The 9,057-nt window shown below is 39.1% G+C and overlaps 1 pseudogene; it reads left to right on the top strand.

The window, feature by feature from the left end:
* Window positions 1-398: 398 nt before the first annotated feature.
* LOC119254915 (follitropin subunit beta-like) overlaps window positions 399-9,057 on the top strand; it is a 32,230-nt pseudogene continuing 23,571 nt past the window's right edge.

The following is a 9,057-nucleotide window of genomic DNA, read 5'->3' as shown; positions in this document are numbered from 1 at the left end:
GCGGGAGGGGAAGGATTGGGGTCAGAATGGGGCATTTGCAATTGTATGGGGGAATATAAAAATAAAATTTAATATTAAAAAAAAAATAAAATAAAATAAAATAAAAGTTACCTTAGTTCCTAAACACCAAGTGCAGAGGGAAAAAGTAATGAGTGCTATTTTGTTTCCAAATACACTTCAAAGGGACACTGCTTTGCTCTTCAAACTTCCCTGATTCTTACTTAATCTTACTCCAACTTAGTAAAAGATTAGCAGGGATGGTGGTAGAAAAGGGAGGTTGCTGTATGGGGAGCAAAGAAGATTTGCACCTTTTGACTTGACCTTCACACTTCACCAAACTTATAAGACATTTTCAGGCTAATACTCAAGTTTCCTCTGAGACACAGACATCTGAGCTCATGGGTCCTAACTACTGCCAGGCTGGGGAAAAGCAGCAAGGAATTGGTAACTCCTAGATATTGTACTAAGACTTGATTGAATCTCTGCAACACCTCAAAGTTTCCACATAATACTAGCTAAACAGAACAGTAAATAATGAGCATCAATGGAGTCAGACAGAAAAAGCATAGCTTCAGGCTGACAACTGACAGACAAACTATCACTCTGCAGGTAAATGGGGCTCCCGAATTATAGCCTGGGAAGAAGAGAAACAAGAAGGCGATGCTGTCAACCTGCTGCAGCCCAGCACTCCCAGAGGCTTCTGGTTGATACCCTACAGCAATGCCAGAAAGAATGGTTGGGGGTGGCAGAGAGGCTGCCGGAGGCCCGGCCCCTCAATGAAAAGAACCAAGTTCTGTTTTACAATTTCCAAGGCAGGATAAATACCAGGTCTCAACCAGCATAGAAATAACCTCCTTTAGCAGTCCCCAAACACCTCCACCCTCAAATGCAACGGCTTATCAGGCTGAGGGCTGCGGGCTCAGCCCATGCTGAAAGGAGTCTCTTGTGTTCTAATTAGTGAACTGAACAGGCTTAAAAGATGACTGGAATCAGGGAATTAAAAAGAGAGTGGCTAAGGGGCTGTATTTCACCTGCAGTCACCCTCGGGCCAAGGAACATATTAGGGAAAAAATAGAAATTGGAACCAAAGTAAATCCAAAATGGTATGTCTCAGAGCAATGTTATTCTTGTGAAAATTGCAGTAACCTCTAAAGAGAAAGTGAAAAGTGTATTAGGTGATAACGATGCTTTACTGAGACCCTTGTGGAGTCACACCTGGTTCACAGCAGTGGCTTCCCAGCCCAGGGTGCTGCCTCTAACAACCCCCCCCCCCCAAGTCCATCCTGCAGAATGGTGGGATATTCATCTTCCCATAATGTTACTTCTGTCATATGACCATCCTCTGCTCAGGAAAAGTTAAATGCACCCCTGTGGTAACTGCTAGGAAGTTGGCTTCATGTATCTGTCCTCACACCTCAGCCTAGAACTTGTCGAGTCAGGATGTATTTCCTCTTGAACCCACATATGTGAGGAGACCCAACAAGAGAAGAAAGAACATGTGCTTCACTGCCCAACAGGCTTGTTTTCAACACCAGCCCTGCACTTGCCAAGGGCAAATTTTATTCACATTATTTGATTTTCTCAGCCCCATCTGTAAAAAAGGATAATATCAAATCTCACAGCAGTTGTCATGACAAAATGGCAAAATGTGTCTAAAATACCCAGTATGACAGAACCTGGAACTTACTAAAAATTCAATAATATATTTTATCCTTATTATTCAGTACCTGTTTTCCAAATTGCCTGTGATGTGCTTCTTGTACTTTAAATTTTTTTTAAGCATGAAAGAAAAAAAGTCAAGTCAAAATTAGGGAACACCAAGATGTGCCTCAGGAAACCAGTCAGATCCTGATGAGTGGAGAGAGTCTAAAGAAGTTCTAGGTGGGGAGTAACTATATTTCCTAGTTGGTCTTTTGTTTACAAATTAGCCTCACAATCTTTTCCTCACTGTCCTCTGCATTTTCTGTGACATCTAACCTGATCTGTGACTTCATGACAATAGCAATTGCAGCTCTGCAAAAGGGCTCCAATAGAAGACATGAGCTTCACCAGAAAAAATCTATGCTATAGAAAGTTCCAGCATTGAAAGTCACTGTGTTGGTTCCATAGTCCTTGCCTCGATTGTTCATGTTTTCTTCAACTTGTCTTACAATGTTACAGGGCTGACAGCATCTAGCTGGTTTTACATCTTATATATTTATCCAGAGACAAAATTTAATGACCATAGGTAGATCCATTCTGTGAAGATCCAGGTGAACTGTGCAAGAGGTAGTGTGGGGAATGTTTTGCCAAGTGTGCTATTCTGTGATTCTACATTTTTATCCCCCTAGGAGCTGAACTCCCGCATGGCTGTTCTAGTTTCTTCAAGGAACTAAGACCACTTTCCATCTTCAAAGAAGTAATTAAAAAAGGAAATGAAGTTGAAAAGGAGATTAGATGGTGGTTATCATCTTGCTGCCCAAATTCAAATGGCCATTAATCTTCAGGCATAAAAGACACAGAAAATATCTTCAGGGCATAATAAACAGAGAAATGATAGCATCTAAACAGTAGAGGGAAAGGAGTGCTAATTTAGGATCAGAACAAGAGACTATATTAAGAAAATAGAAGATGACTGATAAGTGGAAAAGTTAGATTTGTTCTTTTGAAAAAAAAAAAAAAACAGCATGTCTCTGGAATCAACAGAAGACAAAGAATAAAGTTTTCATTAATACACTTTTCAGAAGCAGAACCCACAATCCAAAAAGAACTCTTAACTTCATGGATGACACAGAAAAATAAATGTCTGTCACAAAGGAACCATGAATACAATAATTTGCTGAAATGGATATTTTAGAAGGGAAGGGAGGAATCTCTCACCATTAGGAAAACATATGGCTAAAGAGATCTGACCCCAAACGCAGCTCTGGTTCTAAACAGGCCCAAACTCACTCAACTTCATATTCACACACATCCCTTTTTTCCATCAAGTCAGGAGAAAGACTATGGGTGATTCTGAATGCCGGGTCCCCTGCATCATAAAATTGGGTTGTTTGAAACCAACGCTGTGTGGAGCTATTGCCTTACCAGAGTTTGATGGCCAAGGCCAGAAACCCCAGTATGACTCAGGCTAGAGAGAAAAATAGTAAGCTTCAGAATAAGCCACAGACAGAGAATCAAACAGGGCCTCTGAGAAGGCTAAAATTTTAAAAAGAAATAGCTTCAGCCATTTGAATCATTAGTTTACTGGAGCCTGCTAAAAAAGGAGGCTTTTATTAAGTTTCCAAATAAACTTTATAGACCCAAATTAAATGGGCTTTTATTGGAGCCTTGGGAAGGATTCAGAATATCCTAACCTCTTAGCATATTTCTGCCAACATTTTGTATGTCTTTCTCTTGCTGCTGCTTCTTCAATATCTCTACTTTGTTATGCCCCTGTATCAAGTGCTCCTCACCCTCTCTATGTGATCCACACAAGAAGTGCATCCATTCTTTTAAATATTTGCTTTGTTTTAAGATTGCTGCATATTGTGTCCTTTCCAAGAAATGTTGCTTTTTCCAAGTTACAAAGATATCCTGTATCTTCTTGTGGAAGCTTTATAATTTTAACTTTTACATTTCATATCCATCTTGAATTAATTTGTGTGTATAATGAGGGGTAGGGGTAGACGTGGCTTTTTCTTTTTCCATGTGTTTAGCACAGTTGTTCAAGTACCATTTGTGGAAAAGATTTTCTTCTCCCTATTGAATTGCCTTGGCACCTTTGTTGAAAATCAGTTGACCATATATGTGTGAGTTTATTTCTGGATTCTGTTCTGATGATATATTTGTCTGTTTTTAAGCCAGCACCACACTGCCTTGATTACTATAAAATTCATAGTAATCTACTTTTAGATTTAATAGATAACTAGATCCAGAGGTCTAAGATCTATTTGTAGGGCTGACTGTACATTATCTAGCTGTGAAATTTTGAACAAGTCACCCCATTTCTCCTAATTTTTTTCATCTGTAAAATAAGAGGGTGTAGATATGGTTGCAAAATAAATACTTGGCAGTAATATAAATGAATTAATCTGGAAGTTACAATACAAGAGGATGTGGTGGAGACTGTGTCAAAGATCATGTCCAGTCTCAGGATGAAAGTGACCACTCAATTCTAGCTTTTAGGAATGCAAGCTTATTACTAGCAGATCTGATTTTTCCAGAAATCTGCATTTTTTTATGTGAATCCTTCTGATATTTAAAACATGCAGTCCAAACAAAACATAGATGCTCAGTTTCTAAGCTGACAATTTGAGGTCCATGAACTAGCAAATCTTTATAATGCTTATACTCTTTACAGAGTTACTGGGAAGTACAAATTTAGTCACATATAAAAGTGCTAGCACTGTGCCTGGAAATAGATCTCTACCACTAGCCCAGCTCTTCTTACAAGCTGAGAGTCATTTTTCCCCTCATTAGCTCATTCATCATTGAATTCACAGTATAAACTGTTTTGAAAACTTCTGCCTGTCTCTCTAGCTCCTCCTTTCTCCAGCCCAGTTTGTGCCTGTAGGCTGACTCTGAACTTCATCATCAGGCTCTTTTTCTTTGGCCAATGGGACATCGACAAAGGAGACAAGACTGGGTAACAGTGAGGTGGGAGATTTTATTCTCCTGAGTGCCATACCAGAGTCTCCAGAGTTGACTATGACTTAAATTCATAGTTCTCTTCTAGCTGCTCTCTTCATAGAGCCCTGTATCCCTTGGGTTCCAAAATCACTTTCTCCTATTGACCCTTCAGACAGAGAGATAGTCAGTACTCTCATGTTCTTTTAAAATCTGTCCACTCATTTAAAAAAATTATTCAATTTGAGAGAGGTGTCATTTTGTGCAAAGAGATTGTCTAATATACCAACCCTCACTCCAAATACAATTCCCTCTTCTTGTCCCTTTCTCATTCAATGGTGCCACACTCCTGCCAATTAATGTCTTGGAATGAAGGCACTCAAGTGCAAAGAAAGGTTCTCATAGTGCTACTTTGCCTTACTCATCCATAAGGACAAGCCAGGAAAGAAGGCAAGAAACTCCACTGATCATAGTTCAAGGATACTAATTGGCATATTTTCTAGGAATGGAGTTTCAAATGGGAGAGTGTTTCCCACTTTCACGGCTATGATCTTTTTCCTTTCTTTATTCAACTGCAATGGGAGCCAGGACTGCTCATTGCAACCCTTTCTCTCCTTTGTGAATATGTTCTCTTCCTTCATGACTGAAGCCACCAGAACTCTTCTACTGGCAGTGGGTAAGTTCTGAATCAGTTCTCCACATTATCAGTGGAAGGTCTCCTATCAGGACGAACTTAATAAACATTGAAAGTCAGCTGGCCTGCTTGGGATATAAGCTATATATAACTTACTCTTGGAGTGTTTTTTTTTTTTTAAGATTTATTTATTTAAACAAGAACTGGGGTATAGGCCAGAGGCATGGAAGGATTAGAGGATCCACCAGAGACAGAGCAGGGAGCAGAACAGGTGGATGGACAAAAAAAAAGCAGGAGAGACAGGAAAGGTCTGCCATGCCATGTGGGTATCTCCCTGACCAGCCGGGAATTGAACCCGTGCTGCAGAGGCTGCGGACAGCATCACAGCACTGTGCTCAACCTGCTGAACCACCAGGGAGGCCCACTCTGGTGAATCTGCTCACCTCCCACACCTCTGGCCTGTACCCCAGTTCTTATATGCATAAATGAATAAATCTTAAAAGAAAAAAAATGCAACTCCTATCTGCCTCTTGATCTCATTTTCACCTTGGTCCCTGATCCCTCATGACAATCTGATTATAATAACTTCTGCCCCTTCCAGTTCATTCTGCCCACCTCTGCTAGATCTACAAAGAAACTTTATAAATATGATTTATTTCAGGATCTTGAGATGAGAAAATTATCTTGTACGATCTGCATGTACTATCCTGTACTATCACCCAAGGTGATCACAAAGATGCTTATAAGAGGGAGGCAGAGAATTAAAAACAGAGAAATTATTGAAAGAAGTGAATGAAAGGATTATAGAAACAAAGAGTAAGAATCAGAGATTTAGAGACACTGCACTGTTGGCTTTGGAGTTGGAGGAAGGGACCATGAGCAGAAAAATACAAGTGGCCTCTAGAAGCTGTAAGGGAGTGTGCCCTGCTGACAGGATTTCATCCCAATGTGAAACTTATTTGTACTCTGACCTCCAGAACTGTAAGATAACAGTATTGCTTTAAGTAAGGTATAATATTGCTTAAGTTACCAACTTATGATCATTTGCTATGGCAGCATAGGAAATCAATGTAGATTCTATTCATAGTTGGGCTTGGTTCTCAATCCCATAAATAAACCTATCTAGGAACCTAAGCCTTGGCTTAAAACTTGGACTTAAGAGGAGGCCTCTTCTAATTTACTATTAACTGCGCACGACTGAGTCAATGAAAGTTAAAGAATTATCTTTAACCCTTGCAAATGGAAACAAGGAGAATGAGAGTCACACTTAAACATTCACAGACTTCTAATTTGTGTGAGACAGTGACTTCACTCACTAGCAAATACAGCCCACCTACAGTCCTAAATTCTTTTCTAGTCAGATTAGTATTTAAAATAATAGTTAAAAACCTTGAGCTTGGAGTCAGTCTGCCTAGGTTTGAACTACAACTCACCACCATGATCAAAAGAAAGACGCTTTTAACTTCATGGTGCTACGGTTTTCTTATCTGCAGTAGTAACTGTACCTCCTTTATAGGATAATTGTGAGAAAAGATTTATTGTAAGATTGGAACAGTGTCTAGAGTTATGATGGAAGAAAGAAGGAAAGTACACACATACACACCAAACATGCACCAATGGGGTGATATTACAACAATTCTGAATAACATGCAACACGTTACTGAACTCAAAATTCCAACTGTATACTTGTTTAGTGATATTTTGACAGCACCAAATAGTTCATGATTACCTTTAGTTGACAACTGGATGGTCTCACTCATAACAGGAATCTAGAAAACTTAAATAAGGGACCAGGAAAAAGAATAACTATAAGAAAGAAAATATCAAAATCAACAAACAACTATGAACCAGAAACGCTCTCTGGGGGGTGGGGGGCGGGGAAAGGAGGGGTTGGGGTCAAAAATAAGGGGGTTGTAATTGTATGGGGAATAGAAAAATAAAATTTAAATAAAAAACAAAACAAACAAACATACCTTTAGTTGACAAAGAAACCAGATCTGGTAAGGATGTAGAGACAAACAAATAACCCAAAGAATGAGAAGCAATGCCCATTAAATACATTAGGGCCCCCTCTTCAGTTTCTAGATGGCACAGGCATCTTCTGATGAATATATCTGAAATACTATTTCAAATCTTTGCTTATGCCCTTGAGATATGAATTTATTTCTGTAAAATAATTTCTCTCCCAGGGAAACTCTCCAGAGAAAATGAATAAATGTCATATTAGATTCTCCCATAGCTGAAGTCTTAAATTGGAGTCAATAGGAATCAAAAATTTGAATAACTTGTGATCAAGGCCAACCTCAACAAGATAAGCATATTTGGTGGAACCTTCCTAGTATTAAGAGACAATGGTAATATAACATTTGTCTCAGGCATCTATTGTCTAGGGAACCCCTTAAACCAATGTTCTCTGCTATTGCTCCTACTATTTTTATTCCTGAATTAATTTGTTCATTCATTTGTTTATTCATTCTTCAAACACTTACTGAGTACAACTAAAGTAAACACCAACAGACACTATGAATCCTGTTCAAGGATTGTAGGCGCTTAGAGAACAAAAACATTACGCCTGTCCTTAAAAAGCAAAGATATGAGGGATTTTAGTGAAATGAGGATAAGTATATGTTTCACAGGATATTGTGAGGATTAAATGAGATAATGAATGCAAAGTCCTTTCAGAATTCCTGACACACAATCAATAACTATTCCTTGTTATTACTATCATTGGTAGAGATGTAAAGGATTAGAGGACTTCTAGCCCGCTGGCTCTCAAACTTTTACATGCAGCAGACAGTCACTGGCAAGACTTGTTAAAGCCCAAAACACTGGGCCCCACCCCCCTGAGTTTCTGATTTCCTAGGCTTGAAAATTTGCATTTCTAATAAGTTCTCAGATGATGTTGACACTGATGTTTTGGGGTCACATTGTGAGAACCCAGCTCTATTCCAGTTTCCTCACTTTACAAATGAGAAACTGAGATTCAGGAGAGCTGAACTGATTATTTAAGGCTTATCGATAATTAGCAATTTGGACCCTGCCTGTCATTATTATTCTGCCCCTTTCTAATAACATGTCACATCAGATATTTTCACTTAACCTTAAAGAAAGTGTTATTGGTATATAGGTATTATACATATGTGGGTATGGATAGATAAGAGGCTATAGCTCTGAAGAGGGAGGCTACAAAAGGCCATCAATTTGAAAACCACTTGCATTAATTACCTACTGCTAGGATACAAATTCCTCCAAGTCAACAAACTTAAAACAGTGAACACTTGTTATCTCACTTCCTCTGTATCAGAAATCCAGTCATGGTTTAACTAAGTATAATTCTGCTACAGGTTTGCTCACAGCTCTACAATCAAGGAATTGGGTAAGTGCAAGGTCTTACTTGAAGTCTTGACTAGAAAAGATCTGCTTCCAAGTTCACACATGTGGTTTTTGGTAGGATTCTGTACCTCAAGACTTTTGGATTGAAGATCTCAGTTCCTAACTGCTTGTTAGCCAGAGGCATCTCTCAGTCCCTTGCCATGTGGCTCTCTCCAATATTTTAGCTTGTGTCATCAAAGCCAGAGAGTCAGAGGTAGAGAGAGGGTGCTAGTAAGATGGAAGTCACAATTATTTGTAAACATATCATGAAATCCCATTACCATCGTCACATGCTCTGATGATAATCAGATCATTGGATTCGGTCCATTGGCGAGATAAGAGGATTACACAGGTGTTGAACACCAGCAAAGGAGATGATTGAGGGCCACATTTTAAGTTTCCTACCACACCACTCATGTAAACCTGAGTCCTCATTTCACAGATGAGGAATCTGAGACTCAGAG

The sequence above is a fragment of the Talpa occidentalis genome, unplaced genomic scaffold (genome assembly GCF_014898055.3).
Source record: "Talpa occidentalis isolate TD23 unplaced genomic scaffold, MPIMG_talOcc4v2.1 talOcc4.3, whole genome shotgun sequence".
Taxonomy (NCBI): domain Eukaryota; kingdom Metazoa; phylum Chordata; class Mammalia; order Eulipotyphla; family Talpidae; genus Talpa; species Talpa occidentalis.
This window is presented reverse-complemented; position numbering and strand designations above follow the sequence as displayed.